A 20633-nucleotide genomic window follows, 5' to 3' on the forward strand; every position below is an offset into this window, starting at 1 on the left:
AAAGGATCAAGCAGGCTTTCGGAAACGGTACTCTACTATCGATCATATCCATACCATCAATCAGGTGATAGAAAAATGCTCGGAATATAACCAGCCCTTATACAGAGCATTCATTGATTACGAAAAAGCATTTGACTCAGTTGAAACCTCGGCGGTGATGCAGGCATTGCGAAATCATGGGGTCGACGAGCCGTACGTAAAAGTGCTGGAAGATACATATATCTTGCAGCACTTTTACGTACGGCTCGTCGAACCCCTGATTTCGCAATGCCTGCATTACCGCCGAGGTTCCAACTGAGTCAAATGCTTTTTCGTAATCAATGAATGTTCTGTATAAGGGCTGGTATATATATATATATATATATATATATATATATATATATATATATATATATATATATATATATATATATATATATATATATATATAGTGGCTGCACAGCAACCATATTTCTGCATAAATAAAGTAACAAAATTCCCATAAAGAAAGGTGTTAGGCAAGGAGACACAATCTCCCCAGTACTATTCACAGCTTGCTTAGAGGAAGTATTCAGAGACTTGAAATGGGAGCAGTTAGGGATAAGGGTAGATGGAGAATACTTAAGTAATCTGCGATTTGCTGATGACATTGCCTTGCTAAGCAACTCGGGGGATGAACTGTAAATAATGATTGATGACCTAGACAGGAAAAGTAGAAAGGTAGGCTTGAAATCAATATGCAGAAGACTAAGCTAATGTTCAACAGCCTCGGGAAGGAACAGCAGTTTACATTAGGTAGCGAAGTACTAGAAGTAGTAGGCGAATATGTCTACTTAGGACAGGTAGTAACCGCAGATCTGGACCATGAAAAGGAAATAATAAGAAGAATAAGATTGGAATGGAGCGCATTTGGCAAGCACTCGGAGATTGTGACTAGCAGCTTACCGGTATCGCTCAAGAGGAAAGTATACAACAGTTGCATCTTACCTGTACTCACCTATGGGGCTGAAACGTGGAGGCTAACCAAGAGAGTTTTACTTAAGTTGAGGACAACTCAGAGGGCTATGGAACGAAAAATGGTAGGGGTAACATTAAGAGATAGGAAGCGTGCAGAGTGGGTTAGAGAAATAACTCAAGTTACCGACATTCTAGTGGAAATTAAGAAGAAGAAATGGGCATGGGCAGGGCATGTAGTGCGAAGAGAGGATAACCGATGGTCGTTTAGGGTAACAAACTGGATTCCAAGGGAAGGAAAGCGTAGCAGGGGCGGCAGAAAGTTAGGTGGGCGGATGAGGTTAAGAAGTTCGCAGGGATCAGGTGGATGCAGCTAGCACAGAACCGGGCCAAGTGGAGAAATATGGGAGATGCCTTCGCCTTGCAGTGGGTATAGTCAGGCTGCTGCTGATGATGATGATACCTCGCAGGTGAAATCGCCACAATCTGCGGTCATAGACCGAACCTTTGCCGAGACCTACAGGAAAACCTTGATCGTCTACGCTGGGACCGCGGGCTTCGTTCTCGTCTTCTTCATAATCGCCCTGGTCGCGTCAAAACAATTTGCGAACAAGAGCAAATTCTGCCTCACCGAGGACTGCGTCCGGCACAAGACGCTACTTACCAGTTACCTCGACAAGAGTCTGGATCCTTGCGAGGACTTTAGTGCCTATGTATGCTCTGCCTGGCACTCTTCATCAGACCACAGTGAGCAGGAGACGTCGACCATGGACAGCTTACGGTTCTCCTGGTACGAGCGCTTCAGGGACATGCTACTGCAAGCGGCGTTCCACATCCCCGTCGGAAATAAGGTTCTGGCCATGTACGACACGTGTATCACTAGCTATCCGTCGGGCACTCCTCAGCTTGCCCCGTTTCTTCAGTTGTTGGAGAGGTACAAGCTGACCTGGCCGGAGCTTCCCAAGGAGCTCAATAAGCCTCTTTCAATGATTGTAGGCTTTGCTTATTACTTGCAGTCACCATTCTGGCTATCGGTGAATGTATTAGAACCTACACCGTCGGGACAGCAACGCATACTCGTGAGTCCAGGCTCATACGTGCCAGTTGTGCGGAATCAGCACCGAAACGCCAAGCTCAGCTACGTCAAGTACTGGGAGCAGTTTCTCGTACACCTTTACCCGGACGCCGCTACACGACCTCCGATGAATGTCACTGAAGTCGAAAACGTGCGGGACATGGAAGGAGATATCTTCGAAACTCTCTACTCCGTCGTGAACTCGACGAACATGCAGTCCGCGCTGTTCCCCTTCAGCGAACTGGGCAAGCATGTACCGATTGCCTCGGCCAGCGATTGGGTAGAGAGCTTTCAGCGTGGCCTCTCTCTTACGCCGAAGCTGACTCTTCAGGACTACATTGCCGTTAGCGACTTATCGCTCATCAGAACAGTCGCCCAGCTTCTTGCAAAGTACGACGTGAGGCAGCTGTACAGGCATCTCGCGTGGCTCTTTGTCCAGCACCATTCCCTCGCTGCAGGCTACGAGTTTCTCAAGGTTCACTATGGCAGCACAAGGAAAGCCAAAGTGTACCTGCCAGCGTACTGCGCGCACCGTGTAGAAGCCTCGTACAAGGTTCTCGTCCTCGCCCTTGGCTATTACTCCCTATTTACAGTGCAAGACAGGAGAACCATAGACATCGGTTTCGATGCCCTTGTCGCGGCGTCCCTGAAAAAAGTCGATAGTGCTGACTGGATGGACAGCGAAAGCAAGGTCCGTGTAGCGACAAAACTCATCGCGGTGAAGAAGGCAATTTGGCCCCCGTCAGCTCTCCTCTACAGCGACGAACTTGAGAGAATCTACGCCGGCTTCCCCGAGAAAGCGGAGTCGTTCTTCGAGTATTGGGCATTGGCGAGTATGGCGGCAAGAACATCGAAATGGACGCGCGATTACCTAGAGGCCTTAAAACTTCGATGGAACAACTTGCCAGGCTACGTCGGCTACAACTATATCCTGAATAGCGTAGAACTGGCAATTGCAGTTGCGACGCCGCCTGCGTACTACAGAAATGGTACAAACGCCATGCTGTACGGCGGTCTTCTGTACCTGATGGCAACACAACTGGTGCGCGCGATAGACGCCGAGGGTCTGAGGTGGGCGCCAGACGGAACCACTGTCAGTTCCATCTTGACCGACTCGACAATGGCTAAGTTCCAGGCGAAGGCCATCTGCAACGATGGCGCTGGGAACAGGAGCGTCTTTCCGGAGGTACCTGCCCTGGATATCGCGTACTCGGCTCTCAAATATTCATACATTCTTGAAGGGAGGGAACCCTTGCCACTGAGTGAAGACCTGCCGGCCGACAAGGTCTTCTTCATGACGGCGTGCTACCTGACGTGTGCACAGCCGTATGGTCGCTATGCACTCGCGACAGACTGCAACAAGTTGGTCCAGAATTCCGAAGCTTTCTCGAGAGCCTTCAGCTGCCCCAAAGGATCCAAGATGAACCCTAAGAACAAATGCTCTTTTTTTACGTAACGTACGTGCCCCTGTACACAGTCCGCAAATGCAAGAAACGATGCGTGCGTTATGCAAACGCAGATCATATAAGCGCGTGAACATTGGTGTTATTTTCTCATTGTTACGACTTGGAAGTTCGACCACTGCATGCTTCTACATGAATTGAACACTTTGTGTGAACCATTTCGTGTAAACGTTTTTGATAGAGGAAATATGTAGGAAAATCTGGACACCATTAATTTTAGAAGACATGGTTTGAAATTAGAGGACATTTAGATCGTTTTCTTTTCCTTTTAGACACTTATAGTCCCATTTTTCATATTACTGCTGTTCTTTCCGAAAGTACCGCTATGGTGTTAACAGTAGGAATATAATGATTTAGCTTAGGCTGCGATTATTAGCTCGATATTCATGATTTGTTTGACGGTGTTGCCAAATACTGTTTTCATTGTAAGCGTTAATTGCCTTCTAAGAGGAAAAGAAGTAACTGCGGTGACTGTGCAAGAGTTTACACGCACTGTCGCAGATAGTTTGACCTGGTGAGTGAACTCAGCGTCACACTTCCCTGGCACATGTGCCAAGGAAGAGGGGGGTCTTTGCGATAGTTTGGCTGTTGTAGCTACAATAACTAATTCTGCTTAAATGATTGATATATTTCGCGGTATGGAATCGAAGTTAAACTGAAGTCATCGCAGTTTGAACAGTCCTGAACAAAATTTCATCGTGAAGTGTCAAAGCTCTGTCATTCGCTCCAATTCTCGGATTGAAGAATGCAGAACGCTCTCTTTATTTGAAAATTATCTTTTACCTGGGATGTGTGCTGCTTGGCTATGTGTTTCCTAACGTTTCGAAATGAGCGTCGTATAGCGCACGCGAAACATACGTTGTCATTGGAAAAAAGTTCATCCTGCGTGTCTGATGCTTTTGAATTTTGCTGGAGGATCATGGTTGCTAGCCTGTAAATGAAATTTCGCCTACCCTGGGCGGGTGAATGGCTTTGCCAGTCGCGAATTTTTGTGGGGTTTAGGCCAAGATGCGAGTTGCACTACTGTAGCCAATGTTCTAGAAACCTTTTAGGTTACTGTGGCGTGCTGCAGCAGTGTTACCTGAAGTCGACCACGAGACACGATTTGTGGTCATTGCTTGAATTTTGTACACCCCAGAGGGTTTCTCTTGGGTTATAAGTTTAGCAACCAAAATTACCGCTAGCGCCCCTTGACGCGGTCGTGTCTCTGTAACGGGCTTTTCGGCTTTGGGTAGATTTAAGTTCAATTTATTACCTTAAACATCTCCGTAGGGACATTGCATGTGTGAAATGTTTTCAGTGTCGTGATACTACTAATCGTACCCCCAAATTTTCTCAATATGCACGTGAATATGATTTATGCTCAGTATATAGGCACGACCAACTTCTCTTCAGAGATAACAGAACGAGCGGGAATTCCTAGGTTTGCACTGGGACTACGCGGTTTGTGTTTAATCACCTCACCCATCGGAGCTTGGATCTCGTGACGAAACTTCTAATGAAATCTAACGTTTGATGAAAACTCGTCTGGTCGGGTAGTAGATTCGTGTATTAAGAAAAGAGAACGCCGACCAAAGGTTCTTGTTATGAGTACGAAGACAGACGTTTCATTCGGAAGCCTTGATCACTCCAGCAACAACCTTTGGCTGGTGTTCTTTTTTCTTATTACATGGACGAAACCTTTAACGTCGTTGGTTTGATTGCTCTTTCGCTTGCTTCTAAATTAATAAAAAAAAAGTGCAGTGACTTAGCAGAGCTCGGCCACGATATACGTAGCGAAAGCTGGGGTTTAGCTTAGCTAGGTTATCCAATATGTCAGGCTGCACCGGTTAAGCAATTGAAACACTGTCACGGTCTCCGATATGCGTAAAGGACGTGTTTTTTCAATGCCAGGCTTCATAGACATGAAGACCAATCGGTGGTCTTTAAAGTAGTTTGCCACGTCTCAATTTTGGACATACAGTATCCAGTTGTGATGATCTCTCTTTGGTATACCAGATCAGTGACGGTTCCCCATTGGGTAGTGTAAACGTGAGGATCCGATGCCAGATAAAGTAGAACTTCTTCATGCACTCGCTGAGCTTCGACTTCTTGTTGTACAGTTAGACGGTCTTCTTGTAGTTGGTCAGAGACTGGGCGTCTTTGTCGATCCGAGACTTGGCGCCGCAGCTTAGCGAGACGTTATTCTTCCCGCTCTTCAGGCGTCTCGCCTAGCCTTCGTTTCTTCGCACGTTGTAGGCCGGCCTAGCGCCATATGATCACTTCTGGATCCATGGACGCTTCTTCGCGTAGCCTCCGCTGATGCCGTTCACAGTACGTGCTTTCGCCGTTCGCCTCTCTAATTGCGCGTCTATCTAGAGCGCACGCGCGGCGGCTCAGCTGCGTGGTAGGCAGATGATCACGCCGCGTGTGATCGGAATGATCACGATGATCACGCGTGACGATCACGATGAAGACGATGATGAGCAAGGCGGAGAGTGACGTCACGCGCGGGCGCCGCAAGGAGACCGGCCGCGCGGCTCTACGCTACCGCTTGTCGTGATAACGGCGTATGCGCAATTGTGGTCCCGGCTGGGCACCGCGAAATGACTCTGCCAGCCTAGTCGTCGTAATTGGACACATGAATGTGATAGAATCCTGTATCTCGTTCCCAGCTGACTGCAGCTTGCCGACAGTAGACGTTAGCCTCAGATGTATCAATTCTAACAGGAACAACGAACTGAAATCAAGTCGAAAGTCAGAGAACATTCAGCTTTTGATCTATAGCAACTAATTGACCTCGAAAAGCTTAAGTTCATCTGTCAAATACGGCTAGAGCCGTAGACAGTATTCCCCCCTGGCATAGACGCTTCAATTCGTTACGTTTGAAGACACCCATCAAGATCAACTTTGATCCTGCAATTCCGGAACAGGACTGGGTCGAAAGTGAAGACCATATTACATTATTTTTAAACACGCAAAGCGCTCATTTCAAAAACAGGTTCAGGGCATTATGCACTGGATACCAATTACATGTAGCACTGCCACGAGGAATATAAAAATAATTTTAGAGGAACATCCGGTGCAAAGCCTTCAAAAGCAATCATCGGCAACCAGAAAACGTGTACAATTAATAGGCTTAGGCCACCTAGACACAGAAACCGACGTCAGGCTGTGGCAAATAATTGCCGCCGATCGCAGAAGGCTGGATGTCAGTTCAGAAATGGAGACGTCGAGATGATCGGCAGTCACTTCGCTGTAGCTTGTCGAATGGAGAGGCTGTCTTGTACTGTAGGCTTGACCGTTTTAAAATCTTGCGGTTATCGCTCTTCGGCGCTGGCAGATGATATATAGGTGGACGTACCGGCCTGAAAGAGAAATAGGAATTTCAATGATAGCATGAGCCTGGCCCTGACAGGGTACTCTTGATGAGGGTGAAAAGAATTGAAGAAAAAAAAGGATGACACAAATCAATCGCACATAATGCAAAGTGGCTTGTTAGGTGAGTTGGTTGGACATAATGTTGAAACAGCGCTAAAAACACGGACAGATAGAAAGACACATTACGCTGAACTGACAACTGAGGTTTTATATACACAGAATGATAGAAAGTGGACAACCAGTTCCGTCGTGTGACAAAACGTAACCCTCTCTCTTCCAAAAAAGCTCTTTCCTTCGCATGGGGTATTAGGGAAGTGCTCCATATGCTTGTTTCTTTACGATCTGCTAAGAGAGCTCTTCTCTCCTCCCAATGCAATTGATTTCATTTCATCCTACTTTTCCCATCAGCACACCTTCATTCCCATATCTATTTTTCATTCTTTTATCTTCAAACTTCTTTTTTCTTTTAGCACCTTCATCGTTTTTCTTTAAAGATTCTTATATCACGATTTTAAAAATGCTCTTCGAAGCATCATCACCCCTTCGTGCTTGTTGAGCCCTTAGGATGCCTTTAGTTACTATGCTCAATTTTATTTTTCCAATTAGCTTTTTTCACAAAATTAAATCCTTTTGGCCGAATGGGCTCTGTCTGTTTAATTTTGATTGCTTTAAGCCTGTTATTGCTTAGCAGGTGCAGGCTCTTTCTCATTCCCCTTTGTTTTTCCTGTTTTTTGGGAATCATACTTCGATTAGGGCTCTACACCCAGAGTAATCGGAAGAGCAATATCGCTATAAACAGCCTGGAAATGACTGTGCAACAAATAACTAGACTAATACATACAGCAACGGTTAGAAAGAGGGGGATAAAAGAGGTTGACAGTTGTCTTTTAAATGGCTTTGTATTAAGCAGATTCACATAATCAGTCCTTTATCTCCACCTCAGTCAATATGACAAGGATGAACTAAGACAAACTCATGAGAAGCATCTACTTGGCTGGGCTAGGTCTACCCAGAAACACCCCAACAGAAAGATTTTTCTCACTTGGGATACACAACCCTGTCGAGGAGCTGATCACAGCACACAAGCTAGCGCTGCTACAATGACTAGCCAACTCTAAATAAGGCAGACAAATTCTCAACCGCATGGAAATCAATGCCAAACCAGTAGCCAACCACCCAGGCTCACTAACAAGAGGAGTGCGCGAAAACATTATCGCTAAACCTTTACTCAGAAACATGCACGCTTACAGAAAGTCTGGCAGAAATTGTCACTTCTTTCGAGCTTACGGGGCGAATCGACGCCTGTCTTTGAAGTTATTGATTTTTTTTTATCGCAATCGTTGCGATGAAAACATTTCCATGAGCCTCGGCTAATTAATAAGCCATAAGTGCCACGTCTGCCCTCTTAGTGGCCATCTGCCACTTTATTTTATTATTATGAGAACGATTTTCTGCGGCAGCTGCTAATGGCAGATCACGCTGATCTCGAGATATTGTGGCTGCTCGTGCGCCTGCACGAGGCCGCGGACGCCGGTCAATGACTCATGGACACTGCTGACCTCGCCATGCCGGCGTCGAGGGACCCAACTCTAGACATGCCCATATTTGGTATCGCGGAACGGAAATCTGACCATACATATATGGACGGCCATCGACTACTCCCTTGGGACGGGACTTGTGAAAAGGCTGAAGGGCGAAAGCCGCGGGGGAGCTAACAAAGGCAGCCGATGGCCGCGGAAACCGGTCAACCCTTGGAAAGGACATACAACAATGGGCGAAAGGACTTAAAAAGAGGAGGCGAACGGGAGAGAGGATTGCAGACAGCGGACGAGACGGTCGAACAGAAGACGAGCAAGGCAGAAGACTGGGACTGCGCCACTACCTGCGAACCCGGGGTCTTGCCGCCGTTAAAGTTCGGCCCCTGTCATCCTGCCTTTACTCCTGGCAGATCATCCCCCCGCCAAATGTAAACAAGGAAGCAGCGGCAGTTCTCGGCATTCTACCAACTGGCCGTGACGAACACCCAGCTTTTCTTCGGAGCTCGTGCAGCACCACGCCGACGCAGCGACGCACGAGCCATAAGCGAAACTGAAACAGTTGTTTTAATTAAATATGCTAAAAACTATATTCAGAGTCCGTGCCTTCATTTCTTTATGCCCAGTGTGGACCCAGGACCCCTTTAAGTAACTCGTGTCATCACAATATTCTTGAAGCCATCAATATAGCAGCATATTATATTAACATACACGTAAGGGGCCTCTGAAGTGTGTTTCATAAAGTGGTAATCCAATTCTTGAATTATCCAGAGTGCACAAGACTTAAGGACCACGTCGAATGTAAAGCCTGAATGGTAAGTAGATAATTTCCAAGGCATTAAAAAAAATTCCTTTTTCGAGCCTAACAAGGACTCGTGGCGTCGGATCTTCTCCTGAATCCCTGCACACGACTTCATCCAGACACGTGATGTAAGCATTGGAGTAATACTGCTAAGCCAGCGTTGCAGAAAAAAATATGGGTGGCTCGCCAGGCCCAGCAAAAGGCTTCGGCTCTTCTATATACTCTTTCCCCTGATGTATTGGACGTGGTGACGTACCATGACGCCACCTATTGGTAATGGCTGCTTGAGGCACGAAATGGGATAACGCGTTCTGAACTGCTGCTGTGCGATGCATTCCTAGGCCATTTAGTTGCGCGTTATATTGCCGGTCATTTCTTTATATAATATTTTGATTTTTGCCCGTTTAAGCATAACTTGAGGCATTTGACCCATTTATTCAGTGAGAAAACGCTTCAGTAGGTAAGCGAGCTGTCGAAGTGCAGCTCAGCGAGCTTTAACCGCGAGGACGATATGCTTTGGCTGAATCGTGGTTGCTACGCTTATGAAAAAGAACAAAAAAAAAAAAAAAACCAAAAAACAAGCGTCATTGACTCTCACTGATTAGATTTCTCGGCGAAAGGCGGGAGTTTTCAGGTGCCTGCTAAATGAGGAGAAGCTTCAGAGAGTGCCAGCGGAAGCAGCACCTTTAGACTGTTCCCTGAAACATACTAAAGTTGGAAAATGTGGCACTGCTAATTCCTGCGCACTGAATGCGACCTTTGCCACTCCGGCTTCGGATGGGTGTTGGTTCTCGCGTAGGGTATTTTCGTTGACAGCTTACCTGGTCACAAGACGTAAGTTTCTTGCTGATGTTTACTTGCTTCCTCGGTGATTTGAAATAATTACTACATTACGGCTGAAGCTGCCTAACGAATAAACACGCATACCACTCCGCGTTGTGCCGAATCGTTTAGTTAGTTTTAGTGAACATTTTGTTGTCGGGCGTCAACGCCTTTATTGAGAAATAATTCAGGCCTCCTGGCTTTTGGCAGAAGCGTTTTTGGTCTAGTAACGCACTGCTCTGTGAAGAAACGAACATTTTTTTTTATCCTGCCAGCAGTCAGTCTTCGTTAGCTTTAGAAACGATAAAAGCAAAAGCATAAACCCACACTCTGGTTCATCGGCGAAACTTACCGAACGGATTCGCGCCATGTCCAAAGATTATATCTTTCTCGCTGAAATGTTTGCTACACGCATCAGAATGAGCACTTTCTTCTTTGCCAATTCGAAACTGGATTGGCCAAGAGTTTATTCGTCGGGTAGTAATTACCAGTCGCGACCTTCAGTATTGAGGCAAACTGCAGTAACGGACTTTGGCAGCAGCTTCAAGAAACAGCAACAATTCAAGAAACGACGCAAGATCAAAATGTACATGCACTGATGATACTAACAAGCAAGGCCGCAAAGAAAAAAAAAATCCGAGAGCACCGTGGAATCAACACTGCAGAAATGTGAAAGCCTAAGTCTTGCTGGTGCACAAGGTGCATCACGTTTTTTCTCATTATTGTTATAAAATAAATGCGCCGTCATTATCGTTGCTGAAGTCATCAGTGTCATTACCACTAACTGCAGCTTCATTGTCATTGCTCAAGGCAGACAAGGAGAATTATGATTTGTGTTTCACGATTTGCCGGCGACTCTCACTGCTTCGGCGAATGAAGTTGAATAATGTACACAGGAAAGAAAAATGGCGGTGGTCACAGCTTTTGAGATCACTACGCTTAACTTTGGAGGCTTGCGAAATTGACGGCGACAGTGACAGTTAAAGCAACTGTTTGAAAGTTGTCGTGCGAATGTAGCTGCAATTCAGAAAACTAAACTGGTTACGGACGAGGATACAGAAACTCCTCTTGAGATGTTTGCATCGCGATATAATATCATCGTCGGTCATTAGAAATGCTTGTCCGGAGGGTGTATGCTGTTTCTCAGCAATGCACTAGATATGACTGACTTCTCATATTGCATAGATGATGAGCGGCGGCTCATATTTTGTGACCTCGCCATTTCGTGTCAGCAGTGGCGAATTTAAGCAGCAAGATAAGAAAGTGTTTTTCTTGTCATTGGCAAACCTTCCGCGCACGGATCGAGATATTTTACTGTTGGGAAATTTCAATTGTGTATGTAACAATGAGGATAGATCAGTATATCTCGGACCTTATGACCCCAATGCTGCTGTTATTACTTAGTTTGTCAGCATAACCTTGTTGACACTGGCCGACTAAAACGCGATAGTATACATTTCACGCACTTCCAATCATCTTCGAAAGCCCGATTTGACAGGATCTACGTTTCAGCTGGCACATTACCTACGGTGCATGGATATTGGGTGATACAGATATTTTTTGTCGACCACTGCATGGTGTCTGTTCACATAAGAATGCATACTAGACGTCTGCTCCAACCGCAGTGGGAGCTATGGAAGCTAAACAATTTCATTCTTTAAGATGAAATTTTTCTGCGCGTTATAGCTGCGTGCTTAATGGACACGTAGGCTCGCGCCGATATCATAGTCTTTCAAAAGTGGGATCTTTTTAAGCATGATGTTAAGAGTCTTGAAATTGAAGCATCATCACAGACCACTTTCATAAAGCGCCTTCACATTCGTGAATTGAAGCGCACCTTGAAATAACTGCATGATTTGGAAATAATTTCTCCGGAGTCGTATTTTGATGATGTGAACAATTTTAAAGCACAGTTAAAACAGTTAGTGCCGAAAAATATCAGGGTGCCTTATTTAGGTCGCGAACAAGGAGTTTCGTTATGAACAACCAGCTCGCCGCGCTTTTAATGATGAAAGGTATAAGCTGCTCTTTCCAAAGAAGTTTTAGAAATTTGTTGTGGAACTGATACGTACACTGACACGCCAGGTATTCTTGGTGGCTTCTTTAAGTATTATGCGTTGCTTTTTAGTGGTAGTAGTAACTAGATCAGTGGGTCTGATTTCAGTAATTTAAAAGATTTTCCTCATCTTAAAGATGAGCAGCGGGCAACCATTGAGGCTTCTATTACTTCAGATGACGTCAAGTCGCCATTTATTCAGGGCCAGAAGTCTTTTGGCCCGGATGGTCTATAAGTAGTGAGTTGTATAAAATATTTATGCCTACCTTAACACTTGCCTTGTTGATAGTTTTCAGTGCAGCTCACGACACAGGCTTTTTGCTTCTCACGTTTTATACTGGTCACATTATAATAATCCCGAAAACCACGGACACGTATCGGCTGAAAACTGTTGAAGGCTATCGTCCGATGTCCTTATGTGAAATGGATTATAAGATATTTGTGAAGGTTTTTTCTTCTCATCTGCAGCTTGTGGCGTTAGATTTATTAGGGCCACACCAAGTGTGTGTGATCAAACAGCGTCGTATCCAAAACCATATCCAAGTGGGAGGCTCCTAAGACAGAGTATTTGGGCGTCCCCTTGTATCAGTATCGCAATAGTGAGCTTCACTGGGATTTCCAGATGTCCCCAATTAGGCGACAAACCTAACTGACGTTTTAGCCTGTGGAAGAGTCGCATGACAGATCACCACGCTGAGTGAGCTACCACGTTCATCAAAGTCTCTGTTCAGAGAACAGTGCGGGATGTATATGCTGCGCAGGATCGACCTCCTCCATTGTTACCTGTACTCGATGCGTGTATATGTCTTCCGAAATTTCGATGTGTGAGAAAAGCGAGAGGTCGATGCTGGTGTGACTGTGCATGACAGGCTGCGGGATGCGACCTGGCTAAATCGAGCTTGAAGTACTCCCATGCAATAAAGGAAAAAAAAAAATTCCCGGGTGTGGCGCAGTTTTAAAGCGCATTGCTGGGGATTCAAAGGGTGGAGGATCGATTCCTGGAGGATACAGGATATTTAATTTTTTAAAAAAATATCATTCACACGTTAGACAAGGAGAATTATGAGGTGCGTTTCGGTTGATGACAACATTTGATTGACAGCTATAGTGGGACAGGACGCCGGACGCCGTGAGTATGAGCCATTAAATGATTTCGCCTTAAACCATGATGTATGGCTTTTAACACACTAACTCAGCCGTGCACCTGATCCAGCTGCTTTAAGCAAAGGTACGTGTCCTCACTTGCTCCTCTATGTCGCTACTAGCGCCATTCGCTTCAGTAGTGGATCTCAATAGCCGGGGCGGTGGAGCAAGCGAAAAAAAAAAATGGAAGTAGGGCAGCGTCGGCTGCTTATGTTTTTTTGTTGCGAAAGCAACACTACGCCTGCCGCTTCGCCTCTGCAACGTGGTCGCACCTTCGCTGTGGCGCCGACTCCACGAATGACCTTGAGCCAAGAAGAGGAAGAAAAAGAAGGGAGGAAGAAGAAGAAACCGTTGGTGATAACTCGGTATAGTTGCCGCCCTGGTAGAGGTGAACGACAACATCGAGTTGCACGCACCGAAAGTTTTCGTTCCATATCCGGTTCAGCAGCGTTCAGCCCCTCTAATTTATTTCTTTTTTTTTGGGGGGGGGGGGGGGGGGGGAGGGGGGAGAGGGGGGCAGCGCGTTACCGATCTTTAACCTTTATATTTTACCTCGGGGAGGTATATTATTAATCGCCAGTAATACTGCTGCTTCATATGCTCAATGGAAAGCAGGACGATTCAATAGCAATATGATTGGCCTTTATACTCCCAGTGGGCCTCCTTTTAGTTACAGTGTTTAGTTGTTTTTAGATGTGTCTGAGAGCCATACTTTTTGTTTTCATAATTATCTAAAATGATTCTTCCCTCAGCGCCTTTGAAATTTTGATGTGCAAGTGAAAACAATTTTTGTTTTTGAGTGTGACCTATAGCTTTTTTAACTTTTTTTTTTATTTCGGCAGAAGGGAAGCACTGGCTATCGCGCTGTAGAGAAGACACGCAGATTTCTCTCAGCGGATTGGTTTTGCAAGCAACCATGCTGAAGCGACAGCGTGCTATTTTTACTTAATTCATAGAACGAGTCTGTGAGCGATGACTTTTTGTCATGGGTCTGCTTCGACAAAATGTCTTAGCAGCTAGCAGAAAGGGAAATCGAAGTTGGAGAGAAGGCAAACGTGTTAAGAGTTGGGGGTTAAACATCTGTTCAGTGCATCAAGCATATGTAGCGAAGAGGGATACCGCAAGAAACAGCGTCGGAACAAAATCAAGGCAAGGGGTCGAGGTATGATGGCCGCCATGGCTTGCACATGTGGATTTCAGTGCCCAATTTCTTTTCCTATATCATGCGCGAGCATACGTTCCGCCCCTAGTTTTTCCATTTCACTGCTGCATCTCTGGTTATTTCTATAAAAATATAAAAGGTATTTATAAAAGTTCGATAAAGTATAAAGTATAAAAGTTCTATATAATAGTTTTGTATAATGATTCGCACGATACTATTAACGCAATTCAAGTTTGCCACGCGACGTTTTCATCATCCGATTGAAGCTTTAGGCATTATGTAGGCGTACTCACTGCTTCCCCTTTTTCACTTCAACAGTACACCCTAGCGCTTTTTTTTTTTCTTAACATATGGTCGCCTACGAGAAGGCATTGACAAATATAACTTTACTTTATTTATTGCTCAAAATAGTTAGTTTTAGACCAATCGTAAACCTTACATATTGTGGTCATTAAGATAACAATGTTTGGTTTTAAGGTTTGTCTTACGCTTATTTTGTGGTACAAGAGGCAAGGCATATGATCGTGCTTCTAGTTCAGGAAAATTTCGTCTATTGATCTTTGATTAGTAAACAGAATTCTAAAAGAAGAAAGGTCTAAACAATGTGCTGCCTGCGTTTGGAGTTACGAGTCAGCATGCACGTGCGTCAGAGGTCTCTCAGTTTCAGTAACTTGTAAAGTTTGCAATAAATGGACTATGCATGCATGCTTCGTTATCTGAACACTTTTTGTTCATGCATAAACTATAAACGCGGGTTTGATACAGCGATTTAGGCAAGTGCGGTAAAAACATTCATATGTTAGGCTCTTAGGGCACCAGGAAGGTTTTCAGACCATCTCAACAATACTCATTGCTGATTGAACGTGCTATAATATCACTCATTGTTCGTGTTAACAGCACTAAACAAAACGATCAAACAGCAGAATGTAGAAGTACCATGAAGCGCTAAGAAAAAAAAAAAAACACAACAAACGAAGAGGCGTCCGTGTGCTGTGCGATGTCAGCTTACGTTAAAGATCCCCAGGTGGTCGAAATTACTTCGTAGCCCTCCACTAAGGATCCTCTTTCTATCTTTCCCCTTTCACCCCTACCTTCCTCACTTCCCTTACGGCGCGGCTGAGGTGTCCACAGAAAACAAGTGAGACAGTTACCGCGCCTTTCCCTTCCTATAAATAAATCAAATCAGAAGCATCACATGCTTCCTGGATGCAATGCGCAAAATATTCCAATATTGCTCACCTCTTTCGATTAAACTGACGCACTTCTGTTGGAGAGACTCTGTGTTGCTCTCTACCGGGAATAAACCAACGTTCGAGCCCATGCTTTGAGATGACGTGATGAGCGATGTTGACATTCCAAGCTCATAAGAATTCCAAAGCGGCGTTTTACTGTTTTATGGGTTATAGAGAGGAGGAAGGATGAAGTAAGCGACTTGCATTGATATTTGCAGTCTGGGCATCAGTTCTGGGGCTGCTGGCGAGAAAAAAAGACAACTGCGTCTCCTGCATTACAGATGTATCTTCTAGTAGCGGGATTCCTAGCAGGTCATGCCAATTAACGAAACACTAAATCAGCGTGTAAGTGAAAACATTTCAAGTAGGCTTTCTTTCATTCACGTGAAAAAACAACTATTTTTGGACACGTTGAAGCTCCAGATGTACGGAGAATCGTAGAAAATATTTTAGACGCAGTTGGCTTTGAAACCGAGCGTCTCTATGATTTTCGTCAGAATATGACGTTGAAAGTTATTGGAGGCAAAGCAACTGACGTCTAAAGCAGAAGGATAGACAACGTTTGACGTGCAACAAGAATGGTGCTCTCATGTCATTGATGATAGACCGGCTGCTTTTTACTGAAACAAAGTAATGAGATTCGCTCTCCATGTGTTCGTGCCTCCTAAGTCAGATGTCATGTTTTCATTGCAAGGAACTGCTATAGTTCAGCGCAGCTTCAGCTTTTTGAGTCTTGCCACTTTGCCGAGTATCTGCTTTTTGCCCTTTTCGAAGCTGTCGCTATTCGAAGTCGACGGCTTCTGTTTTGTCACCGCGAATGGCAAAATAGGAATTCTTTGATCCGATGTTTGCCTTGCGGATCTATACTTGTTGCTACCCGGGTTTCGCTTAGCGGGAGGTGAGTTCAATTCAGAGGGCGCCAAGAACAAAGGGAGGTTGCAAATCAGCCTCTCACAAAGCAGCTCTCTGCCAGGATTGTGACGTCAGCTAATCCGCAGTTGTACTGCACATTTTTTCCTCGTGGCGATTGTAGTCGCATCGCCAGGATAAAAATGATTGGTGGTTCCAATTACGCGCACATCTGTGTAGGCTGCAAACTTCGTTACAGTTATGAAATTTGTGGTGTCCCAAAATGCTCATTCAGGCGGTTGTGAAAAGAATGTTTAAAGAACATCTCCTCTGGCGCTTTCTTCCCATGTGTCATTCTAAATTGCCCCATTATTCCCGTGCTTACAAGGCGTGTCTAACGAACAGGTAAATATGATAAATTCCTTTCGTTTGAATGAATCGCAGCATTTAAGTGCTTATGAACCAAGTGAATTTATTAGGTAGCGAAGTGAGACTTCTATAGGAAGCGAATAGAGCACGTGCGTTTTCGATAATGAAAAGAAAACAACCAGAAGCGTACCGATAAAAGATCTTCAGAGGCGATCGTGATGTTAAGCATTACGTGAAGAAACTACGCTAGCCAGCATTTCTCAGAAATGTCGGATATTTCTGGGTATTGGTGATCAGCAAACAAAAGTCATGAAAATAAGGCTGTTATGAGAATCAGGCGCATAATTAACGGCTCCTTCTGTGGGTATTGTAAGTGGCAACCATGTTTTCTCTCTAAATTGTAGCTTCTACAATATTTGTGTGGTTCTAACACAGCCAAAGTATCCTGCGCAACGTCTTCGCATTGCTGAATTAAACACATTTATGAGTTTATCTAGTTATTTGCATGACCTCATAGTTCAGTGCCTGAAATAGTTCAATATATTACCAGTAGGTTATCATTAAGCTACAGGACCAATAAACGTTTATCAAAAGGCTGAAAAGGTGTAGATTATACAAATATTCTTCTTGTTGAGAACTTATTTTGGCAAGATACGGAAATGAGAACACGACCTTTCAATTTAGGATGCTAACGAATGCAGAACTTGGAAACGCTGCCGAAGAGTGCAAATACCGAACTCATCTTGAATAATGTTGAAGGAATGCTTGAAATATCTCTTCTGTGCCCGAAATGAGGTAGAAATATCAATATGCAAAATTTTCTTCTACAAGCTGCAGTACCTCTAAGAATGGAAACAACATGGCGCATATTGACTGATTAACATACTTGTACACCGCACCCTGTGGAATGGAAGAGACTGAGATTTTAGTCTGCTCGAAGATACCCAGCCTTGTACACTATGCACGTGCAGGGACATCTTCTGTACCTTTATGTAAAGTCACCAGGGGACAGCTGTCATCTATAGCTCCATTTACATGTGAAGCTTATTTAAAAAGGGAAAACGCTTCTTGAAGTTTTCAGCTTAGATGAGCAGGCTAGAGAGCCTGGCAATGATAAGTCGCATACTAAAAAGTACGCCGACGCATGAGTTCACTTGCACAAAAAACTCAAAGCACATAGAACTATGTCGCTGTCACGTCAACGCCAGTTGTGAGCAAATTAAGAAGCTCCAGGTGTACATGGGACCATGGTTTTGAGGCTACGCAACATTTAGGTGATTATATTCTATCGTGTCACATGTGCATCATGTCGTAAATAGGAACTCTTTTATACATTTGCTGTGTTGTGGGCAACTGGTGGTGGGTTACATCATTTCATCTTACTGTGATGCGAGGAAGACGAGTCACAAGATGAGTGAGTAGAACAGTTTAGAATATGAGGTCCTCTCGTTGGCGGTTTGCCATTGAAAAACTGACAGAGTTTGGCAATGTGTTAAATATTTTTAGCTGGTTAGGTTCTTGGGGAAAAGAATAGCGCAATACCTTTCTCTTGGCTGGCAACTAGATCCACGATCATGGGTGGAGAATCGGAGGTACGTGGGTGCAACGAGTCTATAGGCCACATTCTTTGTGGGTTCCCGATATACAGTGAGGAAAGACAGTGTCTATGCCGTGCGCTGGATGGAGGCCTATTGAGTGAAATTAAGATTTTGGGTCCTTGGCCACGGCGATTTTTTGCGGTGAAGGCCTCCCAGGCACTGCTCCGCTTTATGAAAAGCACAGACCTAATCGAAAGACTATGAGTTTGCTTTTATGTTCCGTGATATGACTGTGACGTGATGTGACCCGTCTGTGATGTGACTGTACTAACTTCACCCATCCCTCTCTCACAACGTTTATATCCACTCTCCCCTTTCCTCAAGTGCAGGGTAGCAAACCGGTTTCTTTTACGGGTTAACCTCCCTGCCTTTCCTCCTCATCTTCTCCTTCCTCCCTGGAGGTACGTGTGCCGTCAGTTAGCATCCGTTTATGGAGCTAGTCTTGAACTTCGCTTGCAGATGGGTGCTAATGTGAAGCGAAATGGCATGACACTGCACTAAACGCTCTACAGAAAAAAAAAAAAAAACAACTGTTGTGTCGCAATGTATTTTGATACAACATCACGTTATATTTTGTTGCCACAAGCGGTGACATTTCCTGTACATGCTACCGCTACGTATTAGCCAAGTAAGGCTTTTTGCTTTAATGTTCTCTCCACGGCTTCATGTTCTGGCACAGTACACGCAGCTGCAATACATTAACAAATGGCGTAAACAACTGGTGACCTGTGTCGCAGGGAACGTTTTAAAGATCTTACTCCAGTTGTGCCCTTCGAGAGGCTCATGAGGGATGCAGTCTAAAGCTTCAACCGATCGGCGGTCCATGATAGTGAACTTTTGCATAGTTCACCGTGCTGCCCAGTGTTGCCGATTCAGCAACGATAAAGCGCAGGCCGCTTCCTCCAATATAGCTATTCTTGGTTGATGAAGTTTAATGGGACAAAACGACTCAGGCTACGAGATACGTCATAGCGAAGGGAGCAGGAAATTTTGACCATGCACCTGGGCTTGTTCAGCGAACATTGACATCGCGAAGCCCATGGGTGCCTTGCTTTTCACCTCAGTCGAATCCCAACTACTACACCAGTGCGGCAGGGCTGATATGCCTGTTTTTGTAAGCGGTGCTATTTGGAAAAATACGTTATGCTTTTAAAACCTGTGTAGGGAGTAAGGGTGTGCAATAAGGTAATTCGACCAAAACAAGCAATGTTGATTTCACCAGAAATGATCACATTGTGATGAATAAACAAATGATGTAGCGAATGCGGAAGGCTTGGCAAGACATAAAAAATGCGGCTAATTCTGGTATTGAAAATATCCCCCGCCAGCATTTGTTTGCATTGCATTTTCGTTTTTTCACGCATACCTTTTCACAAGTAAAATGCCTAGGTGAGTGAAATGCATTCAGTTTCTGACATACAGCTAGCAGAAATTTAAAACGCATTAGTTAGGGCCACGCTTGAGAACTGAAGTTAAGCTGCCATTGATTTCCATTTAGGACCATTTTCACAGCCTGTTGTCTACTTTAAAGCCATGGTTCCTTGCAGTTGCGCATAGACTTCGCAAAAATGATAATGAGGTCGACGAGCAAGATAATGTTCTGCGGCGAACAGTTTGGAAGGGCGGTATGAGCGAAAAGCCAAATCAAGACCAGCCAGTACAGGAACATCACCATGGGGCACCGTATAACAAATACACGTGGTCTTCAAGCGTATTCAATAAATGCTCCAAAGATAGGGTTTGTGGAAACAAACCCTATCTTTGGAGCATTTATTGAATCCGGCACTTTAAAAGTCGCCACTAGAGGTGGCGTGTATGTCTAGAAAAGTCAGCAGGAAGCAAAAAATATGTTTTTGGAAGCATTTCGAATACCACCAGATGTTTTCTGCAGAATGTTTCTCGCCACATAGATAAAGAGTATCTTTAAAAGGCAGGGCTCCTCAAATATTAGGGAGCAAGAAAGGATAAAGAAATAAGAGGAATCTAAAACTGCTGAAGGAAGAAAGCAAGCGGTCTTGTACTTGCCCTAGACCTTAAGATTGCTGATAAATTCCTACTAATAGGCAAGCAATACGAATAAGTAATAGAGCAGGCTTCTGGGCTAGGCCTCAGCGCTCTAGAGATATTTTTTCAAGTTGCTAAATATTTATGACCAGATTTTTGGCGGAATAATTTCAACGCATATGTAAATATCACAAGCGTTCAACGTCAACCAAGACAAAACTTTTTTTTTT

General features: G+C 44.5%; 1 protein-coding gene across 1 annotated transcript in view; it reads left to right on the top strand.

The window, feature by feature from the left end:
- LOC146197024 (uncharacterized) overlaps nucleotides 1-20633 on the top strand; it is a 157467-nt gene that overhangs the window by 13676 nt on the left and 123158 nt on the right. The window lies entirely within an intron of this gene.

This window comes from Amblyomma maculatum, chromosome 3 (assembly GCF_055883805.1).
Source record: "Amblyomma maculatum isolate TAMU_Amacu chromosome 3, ASM5588380v1, whole genome shotgun sequence".
NCBI lineage: Eukaryota > Metazoa > Arthropoda > Arachnida > Ixodida > Ixodidae > Amblyomma > Amblyomma maculatum.